This window comes from Salvelinus alpinus, chromosome 27 (genome assembly GCF_045679555.1).
Source record: "Salvelinus alpinus chromosome 27, SLU_Salpinus.1, whole genome shotgun sequence".
Classification (NCBI taxonomy): Eukaryota; Metazoa; Chordata; class Actinopteri; order Salmoniformes; family Salmonidae; genus Salvelinus; species Salvelinus alpinus.
Window position 1 is genome coordinate 37,730,021 of NC_092112.1, and position 21,931 is coordinate 37,751,951.

Below are 21,931 nucleotides of genomic sequence, written 5' to 3' on the forward strand. Positions count from 1 at the left end.
ACCCTTTACTCAGTACTTTGTTGAAGCACCTTTGGCAGCGATTACAGCCTCGAATCTCCTTGGGTATGACACTACAAGCCAGAGATGGAAATTCGAGTGCGAGTCTCAGAAAATGACCTGCGACTTGACTTAGACTCGTGATCAATTGACTTGAAACTTGACTTGGACTCTAGATGAGACTCGTGAACAATGCAAGTCAGTGCTGGGATACGTTTTTGCCGTGCATCCTGTCAGATAACATGGAACAGGCTGCGTTGTAACACAGAGAAAGTAGTTTAATACAGAGGGCTGAAAAACGTTCTAGAACGTCTGCGTCATCTGTTAGTCGCTGTAGTACTACAGCCAATCGTACATCAGCAAATGTCATCAGGTGGTGAGGCTTTCGTTATTACATTTGGTTACAAGAACCTGCAGTGTAATGCCAGTGGCAAAAAAACAAAATGCTGTTTTTCAAAACTTGTGGAACTAACATTAAAAGATGCTGGCGCAACTACATCGAACTTCATCCAACGTTTGAAAACTCACCGCGAAAGGTCAGTTAGGCTAGCTAGCTAACAACATTACAATGTAGTTAAACTAATAGTAGTCTGATAAGCAGATGCCAGCTAGATATAGCTAGCTTTCTTGCGTGTCATCTTTTAGCTAACTGGAAATGTCTACTTTTTAGCAGAGATGATTAAGTTACATCTCGGCGACATGCATACCACTCTGAGATGTAATGTACTTTCTGTTGTAGCCTGGTCCTAGGAAGTAGCTTAGTATGAAACAAGAGTTCAAAGCATGCAACTTCTTGGACATGTCTGCTGAAAAATCTCATAGACCATATATATTTGGTTGTGTCCTTGTACTTCCATCTCCAGTCAGCAACAACTATCCATCATGTTGTTCATCTGCAGTTTCACTGAATTCTGCAAAGCAAAGGTGGCTAGCGCAGGGACAGAAGGAGCAGCATTGACTCATTCTTGACCACCACAGGTGTCCATGTGTACAGCCAGGGCCACCACAGGCAGAAGGCCATAACAGAGGCTATACTCTAATACCTGATCCTTTCCTGCAACCTGCCTATGTCCTTAGTGGACAACCCTCACTTTAGGCTTTTCATGTCAGTGGTAGATGACAAATATAGACCAGGATGTATGCCCACGTCGACCAGGCGCCTGCATGACTTAACACTGAACAAAGAGGCTACAATCAAAAGTGCCCTAGAGAAGACAGAATCAGTGTCTGTCACTGTAGATATACAGTGGGGAGAACAAGTATTTGATACACTGCCGATTTTGCAGGTTTTCCTACTTACAAAGCACGTAGAGGTCTGTCATTTTTATCATAGGTACACTTCAACTGTGAGAGACGGAATCTAAAACAAAAATCCAGAAAATCACATTGTATGATTTTTAAATAATTAATTTGCATTTTATTGCATGACATAAGTATTTGATCACCTACCAACCAGTAAGAATTCCGGCTCTCACAGACCTGTTAGTTTTTCTTTAAGAAGCCCTCCTGTTCTCCACTCATTACCTGTATTAACTGCACCTGTTTGAACTCGTTACCTGTATAAAAGACACCTGTCCACACACTCAATCAAACAGATTCCAACCTCTCCACAATGGCCAAGACCAGAGAGCTGTGTAAGGACATCAGGGATAAAATTGTAGACCTGCACAAGGCTGGGATGGGCTACAGGACAATAGGCAAGCAGCTTGGTGAGAAGGAAACAACTGTTGGCGCAATTATTAGAAAATGGAAGAAGTTCAAGATGACGGTCAATCACCCTCGGTCTGGGGCTCCATGCAAGATTTCACCTCGTGGGGCATCAATGATCATGAGGAAGGTGAGGGATCAGCCCAGAACTACACGGCAGGACCTGGTCAATGACCTGAAGAGAGCTGGGACCACAGTCTCAAAGAAAACCATTAGTAACAGACTACGCCGTCATGGATTAAAATCCTGCAGCGCACGCAAGGTCCCCCTGCTTAAGCCAGTGCATGTCCAGGCCTGTCTGAAGTTTGCCAATGACCATCTGGATGATCCAGAGGAGGAATGGGAGAAGGTCATGTGGTCTGATGAGACAAAAATAGAGCTTTTTGGTCTAACTCCACTCGCCGTGTTTGGAGGAAGAAGAAGTATGAGTACAACCCCAAGAACACCATCCCAACCGTGAAGCATGGAGGTGGAAACATCATTCTTTGGGGATGCTTTTCTGCAAAGGGGACAGGACGACTGCACCGTATTGAGGGGAGGATGGATGGGGCCATGTATCGCGAGATCTTGGCCAACAACCTCCTTCCCTCAGTAAGAGCATTGAAGATGGGTCGTGGCTGGGTCTTCCAGCATGACAACGACACGAAACACACAGCCATGGCAACTAAGGAGTGGCTCCGTAAGAAGCATCTCAAGGTCCTGGAGTGGCCTAGCCAGTCTCCAGACCTGAACCCAATAGAAAATCTTTGGAGGGAGCTGAAAGTCCGTATTGCCCAGCGACAGCCCCGAAACCTGAAGGATCTGGAGAAGATCTGTAGGGAGGAGTGGGCCAAAATCCCTGCTGCAGTGTGTGCAAACCTAGTCAAGAACTACAGGAAACGTATGATCTCTGTAATTGCAAACAAAGGTTTCTGTACCAAATATTAAGTTCTGCTTTTCTGATGTATCAAATACTTATGTCATGCAATAAAATGCAAATTAATTACTTAAAAATCATACAATGTGATTTTCTGGATTTTTGTTTTAGATTCCGTCTCTCATAGTTGAAGTGTACCTATGATTACAGACCTCTACATGCTTTGTAAGTAGGAAAACCTGCAAAATCGGCAGTGTATCAAATACTTGTTCTCCCCACTGTATGGACTGACAGGACCATGAGGGGCTTCATGGGAGTAACGGCCCATTACATGGTCCACGGAAGAGAAGAAAACACCCAGACTGGAGTCAGTTCTGTTGAGCAGTGATAGATTCACAGGGTCACACACTGGGGAAAGAATCAGTGACACATTTGAAATAATGTGATCATTTTGCCATAAAACATAAATTAGATGATATCATATGTGATAACGCTGCAAACATGAAAAGGGCCTTCACAGTTTGTTTCCCCAAAGCAAGCGATGATGATGATGATGATGTGGATAACCCCAGCCTATGGGAAGAATTTGGTGAAGAGTACAATGCTGATGTAGAAGCTATCCAAACCAACAGCAGGCAACAGCGCTTACAGTGCTTTGCCCATTCATTACAACTGTGATTTAGAGATGGACTAAAGGAAACAAAAAACATAAACCGTCTGATAGCTAAGGTAACTAAACTTTGCAGCTTACTACATACTACCTGTGGTCTGAAAGAAGCATGTGAAGCTGAGATCGGAGCCAATCGTAGTATCCCTGCTGCTGTGTCTACCAGATGGAATTCAAATCCTCCGGCTTGTTAAAGCAGTCACCAATCTGAATCAACAAAGCCTCAATACTCTACTTGAGGCCCAGGGAAACAAGGAGCTCTGCTTATCACCAAGGGAATGGAGACAGCTATTGGAGCTAGTGGACATTTTGGACCCTTTTTGTCAGTCACTCAAACGCTGATTCCAGGGAGTGTTTGTGAACGTCAGAATGGAGCACTCGGATGAACAGGCAACAAAACTTCCATTTGGTGACAATGTATACATAATGGCTGCACTGCTGGACCCATCTTTCTGCCGTTCTGGCTTGATCATGATGTCCTCATACCACATGAAGATAAAGCTCAATTGAAGGAGAGTTTGATTGGTAGGTACAATGCATTGCAACACACAATGTTTTCTAAGCCACTTGCATTCAAATAATGAATAATTTTTTTCATGTACTGTCACGATCGTCTGTGGTGGTAGAAGGAGAGGACCAAAGCGCAGTGTAGTTAGTGTTCATCTTGATTTTAATAGACAGAGAACACTAAACGAAACTAATACAAAAACGACGACCGTGAAGCTAAATAACAAATAGTGCTTACACTAAACACTACACACAGACACTCACCCACAACCCACAATACAAAACCGGCTACCTAAATATGGTTCCCAATCAGAGACAACGCAAAACACCTGTTTCTGATTGAGAACCATATCAGGCCAAACACATAGAAATAGACAAACCAGACATACAACATAGAATGCCCACTCAGATCACACCCTGACCAAACAAAACATAAAACATACAAAGCAAACTATGGTCAGGGCATGACATGTACAATGTATACTGTTATATTCTTCATCATATACATCAAGTCACTGTTTCGGAGAGGATTAGTGGAGAAGAAGAACAACCACCTGCCAAAACCTCCAGACTGTTCTCTGGCTACAAGATCAGCAAGAAGAAAGGAGACAAAGTCATCTGTCAGAGCAGAGATTATTCGTTACATTCAAATATCTTCTGATGAAAATGAAGTTGATTGCTTGGATTTTTGGAGAATACATGCAAAAGACTGTTCAAGGCTCAACCAGGTAGCAATGACCGTGTTGGCTGTACCTGCCACCAGTGCCCCAGTGGAGAGGGTGTTTAGTCATGGAGGCCTCATCATGCACCCTCATCGTGCCAGGCTTAGTGCAAGAACGATGACAAACTTGACCTGTCTGCAACATAAATGTTCTCGGTCTTAGAGCACAGGAAGTAATTTGCTACTTGTTACAGAAAATTGTATTTCTATTAAGTGTCCAGGTCAGTAAGTATATTTTAGGGATAAAGGTCATTTATAGGACACTTTAGTGGTGCAGTAATTGAACAGTTGTCAGTCATTTTGGTTTACATTCACACTTGTCATTTATCTTCATGTATCTTCCCTCACCTACAGATGTTCTGTTTGTGTGACAGAATGAAGTGAAATAGACTGTCTGACACAAAATACCATACACTTTTAAATGTTATGTTTGCTTTTTTTCATATCCAGTATAATTACTTTTATTCATGTAAACTGTCTACATTTTAAAAGGAAATGTATTTTGATTTAAATAGTGCCTGATGTGCTTTCTTTCATACAGGTATGGACTAATGAACAAGCGAGTCTCTTCAAATAATTTACAAGGTTTATAGACCTAACCCACAGCAGGAAGAAAGCCATTGCCAAAAGGGACTTGACTTAGACTTGGCCCTAAAAGACTTGAGACTTGACTTGGACTTTACCTCAAAGACTTGTGAATATCTCTGCTACAAGCTTGGCACACCTGTATTTGGGGAACTATTTTTGGGTTTCTCCAGAGATGATCGATCGGTTCAAGTGGATGGGCCAATCAAGGACATTCAGAAACGAATCCCGAAGCCACTCCTGCGTTGTCTTGGCTGTGTGCTTAGGGTCGTTGCCCTGTTGAAAGGTGTATGTTCGCCACAGTCTGAGGTCCTGAGCGCTCTGGAGCAGATTTTAATCAAGGATCTCTGTACTTTGCTCCGTTCATCTTTCCCTCGATTTTGACTAGACTCCCAGTCCCTGCCGCTGAAAAACATCCCCACAGCATGATGCTGCCACCACCATGCTTCACCGTAGGGATGGTGCCAGGTTTCCTCCAGACGTGACGCTTGGCATTCAGGCCAGAGTTCAATCTTGGTTTCATCAGACCAGAAAATCTTGTTTCTCATGGTCTGAGAGTCTTCAGGTGCCTTTTGGCAAACTCCAAGCGGGCTGTCATGTGCATTCTACTGAGGAGTGGCTTCCGTCTGCAGAGATGGTTGTCCTTCTGGAAGGTTCTCCCATCTCCACAGATGAACTCCGGAGCTCTATCAGAGTGATCATCGGGTTCTTGGTCACTTCCCTAACCAAGGCCTTTCTCCCCCAATTCCTCAGTTTGGCCAGCTCTAGGAAGAGTCTTGGTGGTTCCAAATTTCTTCCATTTAAGAATGATGGAAGCCACTGTGTTCTTGGGAACCTTCAATGCTGCAAAGATGTTTTGGTACCCTTCCCTAGATCTGTGCCTCGACACAATCCTGTCTCTGCGCTCTACGGACAATTCCTTTGACATCAAGGCTTGATTTTTGCTCTGACATGCACTGTCAACTGTGGGACCTTATATAGACAGGTGTGTGCCTTTCCAAATCATGTCCAATCAATTAAATTTACCACAGGTGGACTAAAATCAAGTTGTAGAAACATCTCAAGAATGATCAATGGAAACATACAGCATTTCATTTTTTTTACTTATAAATTTGCAAACATTTATAAAACCTGTTCCGTCATTATAAGGTATTGTCTGTAGATTGATGAGGAAAACATTTAATGTAATCCATTTTAGAATATGGCTGTAACGTAACAAAATGGGGATAAGTCAAGGGGTCGGAATAATTTACGAATACACTGTATATCAAATATATTGGTCGTATGAGGGTAAACAAAATATACAAAATACAACAAAAAAAGTTTATTCAGGTGCAGAAGGGCTCTATGTAGATGCCTTCTTGGCTTTCAAAGAATCATCAACGGTTCTTAGAATGATTAATGGTCTAGGTAGAACCCGTTGCCTTACAAAGAACTCTCGCCTTCCAAAAAGAGCAAAACCCTATCTCTCCTCAAATAACCCCTTTTTCTAAGAGTGTAGCTATATTTGCATTGTCTTTAAATAACATGTTCGGGGATGCAGTTCCCATGTGAATTGTATGACACACATTCCCAAACTTTCACTTCATTTTTTCTTTCTCTCATTCCTCGCCCGGAAACCGGTTGCTATGGAAGTCAACGTGTGGTGGTGTCTTGTCATCGTGTAAACAGGAATCTCTAAACCTGAGTGAAATATTGTTTTCCATTTCATTATCGTACAGAGGAGGTGTCGCCGTGGGGAGCGAGAGAGCGACAGTTGAGTGTCATTTTATCAAAACTCCTCTTTTGGAGTTATTCGCAAGACAACATCCAAAATATTATTATGAAATCACACAAAGGGGTTCGAAGACCTGTCTGACATATCCACACTGCCTCCTTTGTTGGTCTCTGCGGAAGTCTCTTGAAAAAAAAAGTAAATTCATTCTGTTCTCTTTTAGAAAGCTTCCTGGGACTGCTACATAGGCTGGTTCATTATACCTGTGCTTCAGATGATTCTCCCTGTGTGTCTGGCTGGCACTCAATCAGTTTGAGAGATTTCCTCGCTCGTTTTCTCTGTATTGGCGCCTCTCCCCTTTGATGGTAGTTCCCTCCTTTCTCTGTATCGTTCTCTCTCCCCCCCTCTTTTTCGCTCTCCCTCAGTATCTTCTTCTCCACTCCTTTATTTTCACTCCACCTCTACACCGTTGCGCCAGTGCATGAAAGTGACTGCTCTCTGCCCTTCACTACACGTTGGTCTTAAGCACGCCATAGGGGCGAAGGGAGACTGTGTGTTTGTGTATGTGGTGTGCGTTTACCTTGGATAGGAACTACAGCGAGTCATCTGGCCTGGGGGCAACAACAAAACTCACAACTTTTAAAAGGACATTTTTAAACAGATAATAATTACAGCATTTAAATCCATTACTGCTTTATTTTATATTGTGCTAGGTCTCGGATTGTTTACGTCTTTTGAGAGTCATTTTCGTCGATATCGTGAGGCAGTGGATGATACCAAGAATGCCATGCAACTTGAATACAATGAAGTTAGACGCCACTCCCGTAGTGCGGCAAGAGCAGAAATGTCAACTGTCTGAAAGAAAGAGAGAAAGAGAGGAGAGAGAGAAAGGGGGGAGGGAGAGGGGAAAAAGAGAGAGAGAGAAATGGAGAGGGAAAGAGAGAGAAATGGGGAGGGAAAGAGAAAGGAGGGAGGGAAAGGGGAAAGAGAGAGGGGAGGGAAAGAGAGAAAGGGGGAGGGAAAGAGAGAGAACGGAGGAAGGGAGGGAAAGAGAAATAGAGAAAGGGGGGAGGGAAAGAGAAAGAAAGAGAGGGAGAGAGAGAGGAGGGAAAGTGAAAGTAAGAGGGGAGGGAAAGAGAAAGAGAGAAAGAGAGAATGGAGAGGGAGAGGGGAGAGAGAGAAATGGCAAGGTTAGGGTTATCCAAAGAGGAAGTTGGGGGGAAATATCGACACAAAGATTAAGTGGATCTCCCCTGCATAACCAGTGGATAAAAATCACTAATGGCCTGAGGTGATCAGAGCACCAAATCATCATTAGAGAACTGTGCCATGTTTTGCACAGGCAAAATCAATATGTTTCTAACTCTCACTGAGGGAGAATTCCACTTAAACAGTAGGCTGCTTTATTACATACAGTAGCTTGTTACCAGTTTAAGACACGAAGGATGGATGTGAATCATTACAAGACATTTCCAAGAACTGGAATAACTACAGTATATTTCGAACCACTATAACCACAGTATATTTATTGGCTGTTGCTGTGTGAAGCACCGATCCTTCATTTCTTCATCCCTGTTTTGCTGCTATGCTGAGGGGTGCAGGTTCCCCCCCTATAAACACCCGGCAAAAAACGGCCCAATGTTAGCTAACCAGTAAAACTAAAATATACCATGTGATACTTCAATAGAAAGGAACTTTCAAATTGTTTTTTAATTTTTTGGGGCTATTTTGACTATTTATTTAACAAGGGGTCTGGTGGTAGCTCTGCCGACACTGGAATATGCATCTACCCTGGGTTACGTGGGTTAACATGTTGATGTAAAGCTTTTTCAAGTATCCTCCTCTTCTCTCCTTTCCAACCATACTGTAACAAATGGACCTAAGGAGATTGAAATTCCCCTCTCCTTTGAAGGACTTTATGAATACTCCCACACAGTCACAGTGTCACTCTCTGCACGCATGAGGACCTTGGCCCTTACAAGTACTATTTGTTCCTCCCCTGCATTAGTGACTTATACTGTCAGGAGGAATGTGATGTCAGAGGGCTGTGGATTTCTGTTTGATGATGACTTAATGCCGTGATTCACCGTGATTCTTTCCCCTAGCTTCGTGAGTAAAGAATGTGCCACGTGTGACGGTTTTCACACATTTCTAGCATTTTGATGAAAAATACACGTCTGTCAAGTTGAAAAAGCACTCGGTTTTTACTGTTGAGATTGAGTTGGAGTGAGAGATTTCTGAGGGGCTTTAAACATAAATGTAACCTAGGGGAGTGTGAGAGAAGTATTTTTTTGCCCGTCCAACGCATGTCATGTTCGATATATTTGATTGGGGGATTACGTTTGATCCTATTTCAACAATCGTTAAAGAAAAGCTCTTGAATACGCTTCAGGAATCCTGATCACAGGAGAGTGCATTGAAACACTCAAGTTCTTTGAACATACAATATGACAGAGTGCTTTAGAGAGGGAACATCAACCTTAATCATCCGTAATGGATGGTAAAATAAGCTTAGCCACAGCTACAAACACCACAAGCCTCTTTACTCAAAGGTTGTTCTACTCAGTATTCCGCCCCACTGCAACCTCACAAGCAATTATAGCCAAATTAAACCGCAGTACCACACTAATAATGTAAAGCACCCGAGAGAAGAAAGGGGTTTTAAAGGTGTGCCTAAATAGCTGAACACGCTGTTGTGTTCGCATGAAACACCCAAGCCTCGCATTAAACTGCATGAATATTTTTTTCAGAAAACGACTGAAAAAAACCACGCCTGAAATAATGATAACAAAAGAGAGCAGGCAATTTCCACACCTACTTCAAGCCAATAAATAAATATACAATTGGAATGATTATGCATTAGGAGCAAGGCTTAGGCCCATGAGAGCCCTGAGTCCTGCAGTTAGCATATGTTAAGTAAATAGATTGCCACACATACAGTAATGCAATATGGGTAATCCCATTGTATTTGCTTTCTCTGATGGAATTTAACTGTGTTCCACTGAGCTTGCCTGAGCTTGTCTGGTGCAATGGAACCCATGGAAGAGTCCCAAAAGTGCAAACCCCCGCCCGATATTGCACTACAGACAGGCTCAATCAAACCCTCACATACTATTTGAACCCAGGTCTCTTACTCAGGCCTATTATGACTAACACAAGTAGGCGGTATAACAAACATACTAAGGTGGTTGGACTATGATGCTTTACTGCTGTAAAAAAAAACATGGGGTGCATGTGGTTACAGCATGTGATCGGGAAGTGATGGACGTGAATGTGAGAAAGACATGATCCAATGATAACCACCCTGTCAGCATCCTCCTCTCCTTCAATGAGACATTAACAGGGTAGAGAGAGAGCTGTGTGCAAAGTTCCTCTGTGTTCCACTGGGAGGGTCTGAGGCAATCTGCCACCTATCAGCAAAACTGGCAGTGTATTCACTGCTCAGCCCAAACACAAAAGGACGTCAGAATCAGAAAGCACCTACTGGGAGGGATAGTGATGGCGGAGAGCCAGGCCGCCATATGGATCTCATTTTGGAGACTAATGAAGACAGCGAGACTTAAATACAGTTGAAGTCGGAAGTTTACATACACTTAGGTTGGAGTCATTAACACTCGTTTTTCAACCACTCCACTAATTTCTTGTTAACAAACTATAGTTTTGGCAAGTCGGTTAGGACATCTACTTTGTGCATGACACAAGTAATTTCTCCAACAATTGTTTACAGACAGATTATTTCACTTAATCACAATTCCAGTGGGTCAGAAGTTTACATACACTGAGTTGACTGTGCCTTTAAACAGCTTGGAAGATTACAGAAAATGATGTCATGGCTTTAGAAGCTTCTGATAGGCTAATTGACATAATTTGAGTTAATTGGAGGTGTACCTTTAGATGTATTTCAAGGCCTACCTTCAAACTCAGTGCTTCTTTGCTTGAAAACATGGGAAAATCAAAAGAAATCAGCCAAGACCTCAGAAAAAAATTGTAGACCTCCACAAGTCTGGTTCATCCTTGGGAGCAATTTCCAAACACCTGAAGGTACCATGTTCATCTGTACAAACAATAGTACGCAAGTATAAACACCATGGGACCACACAGCTGTCATACCGCTCAGGAAGGAGACGCGTTCTGTCTCCTAGAGATTAATGTAGTTTGGTGCGAAAAGTGCAAATCAATCCCAGAACAACAGCAAAGGACCTTGTGAAGATGCTGGAGGAAACGGGTACAAAATGATCAACATCCACAGTAAAACGAGTCCTATGTCGACATAAGCTTAAAGGCCGCTCAGCAAGGAAGAAGCCACTGCTCCAAAACCGCCATAAAAAAGCCAGACTACGGTTTGCAACTGCACATGGGGATAAAGATCGTACTTTTTGAGAAATGTCCTCTGGTCTGATGAAACAAAAATAGAAATGTTTGGCCATAATGACCATCGTTATGTTTGGAGGAAAAAGGGGGAGGCTTGCAAGCTCGGGGGGCAGCTCGGGGGTGACAGCATCATGTTGTGGGGGTGCTTTGCTGCAGGAGGGACTGGTGCACTTTACAAAATAGATGGCACCATGAGGATGGAAAATTACGTGGATATATTAAAGCAACATCTCAAGACATCAGTCAGGAAGTTAAAGCTTGGTCGCAAATGGGTCTTCCAAATTGACAATGACCCCAAGCATACTTCCAAAGTTGTGGCAAAATGGCTTAATGAGAACAAAGTCAACGTATTGGAGAGTCCATCACAAAGCCCTGACCTCAATCCTATGGAAAATATGTGGGCTGAACTGAAAAAGCATGTGCGAGCAAGGCGGACTACAAACTTGACTCAGTTACACCAGCTCTGTCAGGAGGAATGGGCCAAAATTCACCCAACTTATTGTGAGAAACTTGTGGAAGGTACCCAAAACTTTTGACCCAAGTTAAACAATTTAAAGGCAATGCTACCAAATGCTAATTGAGTGTATGTAAACTTCTGACTCACTGGGAATGTGATGAAAGAAATAAAAGCTGAAATATACCACTCTTTACTATTATTCTGACATTTCACATTCTTAAAATAAAGTGGTGATCCTAACTGACCTAAGACAGGGAATTTTTACTAGGATTAAATGTCAGGAATTGTGAAAAACTGAGTTTAAATGTATTTGGCTAAGGTGTATGTAAACTTCAACTGTATCTCACAAAACGGACTGCGCCTCAGCTCCTCAGTCACTGCAAATCCAAGCTGTCCCCCCACTGCAGTGTTTTTGACATTGAAGTAAGTCAAGTAGTAAACCACAGAATTAAATCAAACACTGAAGCAAACACACTGTATATTCGACCTGAGGTATTTTGAGTGGGAGGAGGAAGCTGGTTTGCGGGTGTAGCCAAGCCGCATACTATGATAGTTATTTAATGCATAACAATACATCTTCCCAACAGCATAAACATCACGACTCCGATAAATGAGTACGCAGTTTTTGAAGACACCGAGCCACAGGTAAAGAGGCAGATGCTCAAAGCTTTGATGGAGTTTCTACGGTGCTGGTGCCACAAACGCACGTCTATCTCAAGGCAACAGTTCACCAAACAAACTTTACAAAAGAAAACATTTACTTCTGTGGAAACTACTCCTAGTAGTTTTCAAAGACTTGAATGCCCTTGGGCACAAAGCTAACATGCTGTATACGCCAAACAATCAAGTGTAATGAAAAGTGCAAACGGAGAACACACTAACCCAACAATAAAGGAAAAACCTGAAATGAAAATGTAAAAATACCTCAAATAAGCTGCCTGTAAATCCTTTTCTAAACCCCTGAAGTTCTGGGTTTGATAAACCTAGATAGCTAACTATTAAAGCTCTGCCACCTTTCTGTCGTCTTCTTCTCCCCTCATCACCTGTTACACATGTCCTGTCTTCCCTTCTCCAGGCAGTGGTGTTTTAGAGCAGTTGGCAAATAAACTAAATTGGTGCTTTACTACCCGTCTGCCCCGACCTCTGTCATTGGTGTGATACATAGTTGGGCCTGAGGAATTGTCTAGATAGGACCCTGGATGTCTTGTGTTGTGGCTGCCATGTACATTGATTGTTCAAAACATTAGGAACAACTGATCTTGCAATGACAGACTGACCAGGTGAATCCAGGGGAAAGCTATGATCACTTATTGAGGTCACTTGTTAATAAATCCACTTCAATTAGTGTTGATGAAGGAGAGGAGACAGGTTATCGAAGGATGTTTAAGCCATAAGAGAACTGAGACATGGATTGTGTATGTGTGCCATTCAGCAGGTGACTGGCTAAGACAACAGATTTAGGTGACTTTGAACAGGGTATAGTACTAGGTGCCAGGCGTGCCGGTTTGAATGTGTCAAGAACTGCAACCCTGCTGGATTTTTCACGCTCAACAGTGGAAAGCATTGGCGTCAACATGGGCCAGCATCGCTGTGGAAGGCTTGACACCTTGTTATGTCCATGCCCAATGAATCGAGGCTGTTTTAGGGCAAAAGGGGGAGGTGCAACTCTCGATATTAGAAATGTTTTCCTCAGTTTAAATAGAATGGGTAAAATAGATATTGTGTTCCATAGTATTGTTGTTGCATGAAGAACAAAGCATTCTGAGAGATGATGTGATAAGCATAGAGACACAGTGCCCTCAGAAAGTATTCATACCCATTGACTTATTCCACATTTTGTTGTGTTACAGCCTGAATTCAAGATGGATTGCATTGTTGTTTCTCACCCATCAACACATAATTCCCCATTTTCTTGCACATTAATTGAAAATGAAATATAGAGTTTACACCACGAAGTCAATACTTTGTAGAAGGGCCTCCCGAGTGCTGCAGTGGTCCAGTTCACTGCATCGCAGTGCTAGCTGTGCCACTAGAGATCCTGGTTTGAGTCCAGGCTCTGTCTTAGCTGGCCGCGACCGGGAGACCAATGGGGCGGTGCATAATTGGCCGAGCGTCGTCCGTGTTAGGGGAGGGTTTGGCCGGCAGGGATGTTCCTGTCCAATCGCGCACTAGCGACTCCTGTGGCTGGCCGGTCACAATTCTCGCAGACACGGCCGCCAGGTGTACGTTTCCTCCAACACATTGGTGAAGCTGGGTTCCAGGTTAAGCGGGCGTTGTGTCAAGAAGCAGTGCGGCTTGGCTGGGTTGTGTTTCTGAGGATGCGCGGCCTTCGACCTTCTCCTCTCCTGAGTCCGTACGGAAGTTGCAGCGATGGGAAAGGACTGTAACTACCAATTGGATACCATGAAATTGGGGAGAAAAAAGGGGTAATTTTTTTAAATTAAAAATAAATAAAAAATATTGCAGAAATGTTTAACTTTGTGAAAGAAACTTTGGCAGTGATTACAGCTATGTCTTTCTCGGTCATTTGGAAATCAGACTGAACCAGGTTCTCCTCTAGGATTTTGCCTTTGCTTAGCCCCATTCCGTTTCTTTCCCATCCTGAAAAGCTCCTGAGTCCTTAACGATTACAAGCATACCCATCACATGATGCAGCCACCACTATGCTTGAAAATATGGAGAGTGGTACCTAGTAATATGTTGTATTGGATTTGCCCACAAACATAACACTTTGTATTCAGGACAAAAAGTTTATTGCTTTTCCACATTTTTTGCAGTATTTCTTTAATGCCTTGTTGCAAACAGTATGCATGTTTTGGAATATGTTTATTCTGTACAGGCTTCCTTCTTTTCACTCTGTCAATTATGTTAGTATTGTGGAGTAACTACAATGTTGTTGATCCATCCGCAGCGTTCTCCTATCACAGTCATTGAACTCCGGCAACTGAGTTAGAAAGGATGCCTGTATCTTTATAGTAACTGGGCGTATTGATACACCATCCAACATGTAATTAATAACTTCAGCATGCTCAAAGGGATATTTTTTTATACCCATCTACCAAAGGGTGCCCTTCTTTGAAAGGCATAAGGAAAACCTCCCTTGTCTTTGTGGTTGAATCTGTTTGAAATTCACTGCTCGACTGAGGGACCTTACATATGTGTGTGGGATACAGAGATGAGGTAGTCGTTTAAAAATAACGTTAAACAGTATTATTGCACACAGAGTGAGTCCATGCAACTTATTATGTGACTTGTTAAGCAAATGTTTACTGTTGAACTTATTTAGGCTTGCCATAACAAAGGGGTTGAATACTTGACTCAAGATATTTAAGCTTTTCATTTTTAATACATTTGTAAAAATTTCAAAAAACATTATTCCACTTTGACATTATAGGATAGTGTGTGTAAATCAGTGACAACATGTTTTCATTTGATCCATTTTAAATTCTGGCTGTAACACAACAAAATGTGGAAAAAGTCAAGGGGTGTGAATACTTTCTGAAGGCACTGTAAATGATTGCATATCAATTCCTCAGGTGACAGTTGTTAATTCATCAAACATTTTAAATAATACACCCAATATGGCTGCCAATCCACATAATGGATCATTTTCCTGGAATGTCTATTCTACTTATTCTAGCTCTACTCTAAACCCCAAGATGGATCTACAGTGGATGAGCTACACATTACGGATGTGCTAATAGAATTGATATGCAAAGCGCTGCCACACACGCCTCACTCCACGTTTCTGCAGACTAAGGCGATTTAGCAGCCAATGTGACAGAGTAGATTAACAGTCATCCATTACTGCCAAAATGTATCACAATTTTCGGTTCTCGCTTCACTACGTAGCACTGAAACATTGATGACATCTCACGGTTCTCCCCATTTCATTCCTGAAGAGGTCCAAACCGTCCAATTAAAACGGGCTCATGTTATCACGAGCATATAGACGCTAATCCGTTCATTAGGAAAACAAATCTCTAACAAAGTTTATAATTAATGTCAGTTAAATGATTATGTGATATATATATATATATATATATATATGGGCGCACTGTTCCTTATAGCATGAGAATGACACAGGCTTCAGCTAATCAGTCAATTAATCAACATTTTATGAATTTAATCTCTCACTTTGGCCCTGTTCTACATAATAGGTTTTAAACATTCAGACACTCGATAGGATTACAAACGAGGTGCATAGTGCCCTTACAAGGCTTCTTCTATCCACTGTGTTGTCCAAAACCTACCACATTCCTTTCATTTTCTTACCATGTGTATCTATCGATTTCTTCCAAACAAAAATAACTAACATTATTATTGTCGGTCGGTCGAGCCGACCGACACAAGGCAAAGTTACTTTCATAAACCACAAACTTGTTAGAAATGAAAGATTAGGGAACTTGGTCTTTGCAATATCAGTCTATTCGATAGGAAAATCATAGGGGTTCAACAAATGAATAGTCCTGTCAGAGCCAACTGTCCGAAGACGTAAATGAAAACCTTAGCCCTACCTGAACATCTGGTTGAGTCTTTGGGTCTTCGGTCCAATTAAAAACCATTAAAAAAACTAAGATATAAAGTCAATTATCCAACAGAAATCCAATCGGTCTAATGGAAATGGATAGCTCTTGTCTATTTTCCACTAAAGCAGTCTGGAATATGAGAGAAAAGTGGCCTAAAATCACTATTTTTAGCAGACAATGCTAGGCTCTCCTTTGCCCCCCAAAAATCTGACTGATACCAATTATTGGTATACAGTCTGAAATAAAGCACTGCAAAATAGAGGCCATTTTCCTTACAAGCCAGAATGTTTAATTAAATTACATTTGAACTACCTCTACCGGTTGGTCCTTCAGCTGCTCAAAATGTTTTAGAGTGCCAGTTGGCTCAGGTGCAAAACCATGTAAGCGCCTGTTAGTATGCATGCATCGCGTGCATGTACTTCGGTCATGAGCAAACATTTTGATTGCCACACACACAAAGTCAGGTTAATAATACTTTCCTGAGGATATTTTGTCTACAATTTCGACCAGCTGAAGAACCAACACCACGGACAATCGGCAGAGTATGTTCAAATACCTGTATTCAACATTCGTGACAGAGAAGGGACATTTAGTTTTTTTTCTATGTGAATGTGCTTGACGTTGCCTAGACAATTGAGGCATCGTGACAAGGCTCTCCTCAAACAATTGGTCGTTACTAGTAACCACAGCCTATTTATACAATTTCTCTTCTTAAAATATGGATTTTAACCTAACCCTTACCACTGCTAACCGTATGCCTTACCCTAACCTTCAATTAAGACCAAAAAGCACATTTTTGTTTTCATACATTTTTACTATATAGCCAATTTTGACATTGTGGTTGTGGTAACTACTGACCACCCAAACATTGGGCTTGCAGCCCAATTCAAGAAGGACACACCTCCAACCACACCAATAGCTTCAGCCTTGAAGGCCTACTATTCAACAGGCAATTATCATCACAATACAGTGTGTAAACATATTCTTGGCCAGGTACATACAGTAACAAAATGATTTTCATAGTTTCATAATTCCATTTCTTTTAGGGGCAATGTCTCATTTAAAATGTTCACTTTATCCTTTCATGCCAATGCATGTTACACAGTCAGCTTCAGGATGCACACATTTGTCTGACTGAATGTGTCTCTAATGATTTGTAGATCAATGTTGGTTAATACTGCTTGTTGAACATCCCTCCAGCACTAACACATTCGGATTTTCAAAAGCACATAGCAGCGTGGCCTTGTGTTTCTCCTAAACAGAAGTGAAACTACAGTACTGTCTGTATCACCAGATGGTCTTTGCTCGAAGCTTCCTCTCACAAGTGGCAATCTACGTTTGTGTCCAACGCAGCTCTGAGTCTCAACATATAGCGCTGAGATATTCTGTCTTGCAGCGTCAAACAAAGAGGGTATGTCATTGGAAGAGTAATGTAGGATATGTACAGTATATGCACTTCTATTCATTTTCTTGACCAAATAATTTCAATGTTGAACAACTTTGTTAAAGAGTAGTTCAGGTATATTTTGAATGCTGCATTGTACATGAAATTGAAATGCTACATACAATACATGACTAAAAGTATATGGACACCTGCTCGTCGAGCACCTTATATCATTAATATGGAGTTGGTCCCCCCTTTGCTGTTATAACAGCTTCCACTCTTCTGGGAAGGCTTTCCACTAGATAGTAGAACATTGCCGCAGGGACTTAATTCCATTCAGGCACAAGAACATTACTGAGGTTCTGGGACTGATGTTGGGCGATTAGGCCTGGCTCGCAGTCAGCGTTCCAATTCATCCTAAAGGTGTTCGATGGGGTTGAGGTCAGGGCTCTGTGCAAGCCAGTCAAGTTCTTCCACACTGAACTCAACAAACCATTTCTCTATGAACCTCGCCTTGTGCACGGGGGCATTGTCATGCTGAAACAGGAAAGGGCAGAATCGTCTAGAATGTTATTGTATACTGTAGCGTTAAGATTTCCCTTCACTGGAATTAAGGGGCCTAGCCCAAACCATGAAAAACTGCCCTTCCTCCTCCACCAAACTTTGCAGTTGACACTATGCGTTCGGGCAGGTAGCGTTCTCCTGGCATCCACCAAACCCAGATTCATCCGTCGGACTTCAAGATGGTGAAGAGTGATTCATCACTCCAGAGAACGTGTTTCCACTGCTCCAGAGTCCAATGGCCAGCATGCTTTACACCCCTCCAGCCGACGCTTGGCATTGCGCATGATGATGCAAACGAACAGTTATTGTGCTGATGTTGCTTCCAGGGGCAGTTTGGAACTCGGTAGTGAGTGTTGCAACTGAGGACAGATGATTTTTACGCGCTACGTGTTTCAGCATTCGGTGGTCCCATTCTGTAAGATTGTGTGGCCTACCACTTCGCGGCTGAGCCGGTGTTGCTCCTAGACGTTTCCACTTCACAATAACAGCACTTACAGTTGACCGGGACAGCTCTAGCAGGGCAGAAATTTGACGAACTGACTTGTTGGAAAGGTGGCATCTTATGATGGTGCCACGTTGAAAGTCACTGAGCTCTTCAGTAAGGCATTCTACTGCCAATGCTTTTCTATGGGGATTGCATGGCTGTGTGCTCGATTTTGTATACCTGTCACGGCTGTCGGACGTAACAGTGTGACAACTGACGCTCCAATTAAAATTGAAGAAGACATTTCTCGATTAACCCGTTCTGTTTCTTCTCCCTTCTAACATTTATACGCTGGTGTGTTATTTATGGATAAAGCGAGCAAGATCGAGTGGCTGGCGTATGCTGGTAATGTTTAGCGCCCAGCATAATCTTTTATTTTTACAAAGTGCAGTAAATTTCGGAGCAGACGGTTGACGAGTGCACCTGTGACCTCACCTGTCATAGCGCTCAACGTGCACGTCAATATGAATACTAAGCAGGTCAAACCACACGCACCTTCAAACATCATTCAACAGAATCAGAGGGAAAGCTTGATACATTATTGATATATTAAGTAACACTCTGCAGGATGGCTGAATGTTCTACCGTTATTGACTGGCATTGAGACTTCTGTTTTTATTGAGAAAATATGTTTTCTCCTGTCTGTGGAGGCATATTGGACATAGATAGACATATCCTGTCTATTTAACTTGTGAAAGTGTGTATTGAGAAGTCTATTCTATGATATTGTGTACCCACTTCTGATCACTTGGGATTAATGCAGATCCTGTGAATGATCTAGGAGTAAATGGGGCAAAGGTCCAAACAGTTATGAAGTTATTGTAGTACGAGCTATCATTTTTTATCACAATATGATAGGGGAGACTGAGGGCAATTGTGACAGTTTTTGTATTTTACTCTTTTGCTCAGAGACCACTTGAACTACTAGTCTAGTAACTTGTTTTAATATATAAAGAAACGTACATCTGTCTCCTAATCATTCATACCATTTATACGTCTATACATAAGACGGTCAGCTCACAGTATTGATTTGAATCAGAAAAGTCCGGAAGTCGGCTACATTTGCCCCGGTGCCAGGGGTAGCTGCAGTAGCTGGGGTCAAATGTAGCAACTAAAAAATATGAATTGTCTATGATATGTAATGATTTTGTAAGAAATATGAGTATGTCTTTGTACGAAACCAATAATTATAGTAACACTCATTATTTTGCATGGTCATTCAGTTCCTCTCAAAACATCTGAATTCTCTGATGGTGCCCAGGTTATATGTGTTGACAACTTCTTTGTCAGTCTACAGGACCACAAGGTTATTTAAAGTTATTATTTATATAATTCATGTACAGTGCCTTCAGAAAGTATTCAGACCCCTTGACTTTATCCACATATGTCAGCCTTATTTAAAATGTTATCGTTTTTTCCCCCTCAATCTACACACAGTATCCCATAATGACAAAGCAAAAAACTGTGTCTAGAATTTATTGCAAATGTTTTAATAAAAAGCTAACTGAAATATTACATTTACCTAAGTATTCAGACCCTTTACTCAGTACTTTGTTGAATCACCTTTGGCAGCAATTACAGCATTGAGTCTTCTTGGGTATGACACTACAAGCTTGGCACACCTGTATTTGGGGAGTCCTCCCATTTTTCTCTGCAGATCCTCTCAAGCTCTGTGAGGTTAGATGGGGAGCGTCGCGACACAGGTATTTTCAGGTCTCTCCAGAGAGGTTCGATCGGGCTCTGGCTGGGCCACTCAGGGACATTCAGAGACTTGTCCCGAAGCCACTCCTGCGTTGACTTGGCTGTGTGCTTAGGGTTGTTGTCCTGTTGAAAGGTGTACGTTCACCCTAGTCTGAGATCCTGAGCACTCTGGAGCAGATTTTCATCAAGGATCTCTCTGTACTTTGCTCCATTCATCTTTGCATCTATCCTGACTAGTTTCACGGTCCCTGCCGCTCAAAAACATCCCCACAGCATGATGCTTCCACCACCATGCTTTACCATAGGGATGGTGCCAGGTTTCCTCCAGACGTGACGCTTGGCATTCAGGCCAAAGAGTTCAATCTTGGATTCATCAGACCAGAGAATCTTGTTACTCATGGTCTGAGAGTCTTTAGGTGCCTTTTGCCAAACTCCAAGAGGGCTGCCATGTGCCTTTCACTGGAATGTTCTCCCATCTCCACAGAGGAACTCTAGAGTTCTGTCGGAGTGACCATCGGGTTCTTGGTCACCTCCCTGACCAAGGCCCTTCTCCCCCGATTGTTTGGACGGGCGGCCTGCTCTAAGAGTCTTGGTAGTTCTTGGGGACCTTCAATACTGTAGATATTTTTCTGTACCCTTCCCCAGATGTGTGCCTCAACACAATCCTGTCTCGGAGCTCTACGGACAATTCCTTTGACCTCATGGCTTGGTTTTTGCTCTGACATGCACTGTCAACTGTTGGACCTTATATAGACAGGTGTGTGCCTTTCCAAATCATGTCCAATCAATTGAATTTACCACAGGTGGATTCCAATGAAGTTGTAGAAACATCTCAAGGATGATCAATGGAAACAGGATGCATCTGAGCTCATTTTCTAGTCTCATGGCAAAGGGTCTGAATACTTACATAAATAAGGTCTTTCTTTAATCAATTTTAGAATAAGGCTGTAACGTAACAAAATGTGGAAAAAGTCAAGGGGTCTCAATACTTTCCGAAGGCACTGTATAATTCATACAATCCTAAAGGTCAAGTGACTTGTTATCATCATCATTTGGCTGCTTGGCTCAGGGTCCTTTTACAATTGCCCACAACCCAACAGCCATGACAAAACATACGCCTAGCAAGAGACAACAATATTGACACATGTCATTCATGTCAATGTTTGGCCAACATATAGTGATGAAAATTATGCTAGTTTGAATTATTGTACATTAATGCTCAGGGCAGTATAAGAAAAATAGAGCTGGTGGGAAAACTTCTTTCACCCCTAAAAAAACAACCATTTGCAAATAGTGAAATATTTGGCTGTAACATTTCAAGACGAGAGAGAACCTAAATGGGTATGTACTGTGTGAGTTTTATCACTCTAGCTTGTGTTACACTTGCCCCCTGTTACAATTTCCCTCTGTCTCCCCTACCTGCCATTCTAAGTTATTTTAACATGGACCAAGTCTTCAGGCACTCCCTATTACACAGTGATATAGCGATGACAGATGGTCTAAAATGGTCCTGAGTGGTGCAGCATCTTCCTCCCACCCTACACTGTAACAAGCAAGACCACATCTTAACCATACTGACACACTTCCTGGCTTCTAGCTTGTTGACAGCCTGCTGTCTTTGGCAATGAGCGCTGCATTATATAGCCCAGTTGCACTGACAGTTCTCTTTTTCTCCCTTTCCCCATCC

At 42.2% G+C, this 21,931-nt stretch overlaps 1 protein-coding gene across 1 annotated transcript in view; it reads left to right on the forward strand.

Moving 5' to 3' along the window:
* LOC139556500 (transmembrane protein 121) overlaps positions 1 to 21,931 on the forward strand; it is a 64,171-nt gene that overhangs the window by 39,337 nt on the left and 2,903 nt on the right. The window lies entirely within an intron of this gene.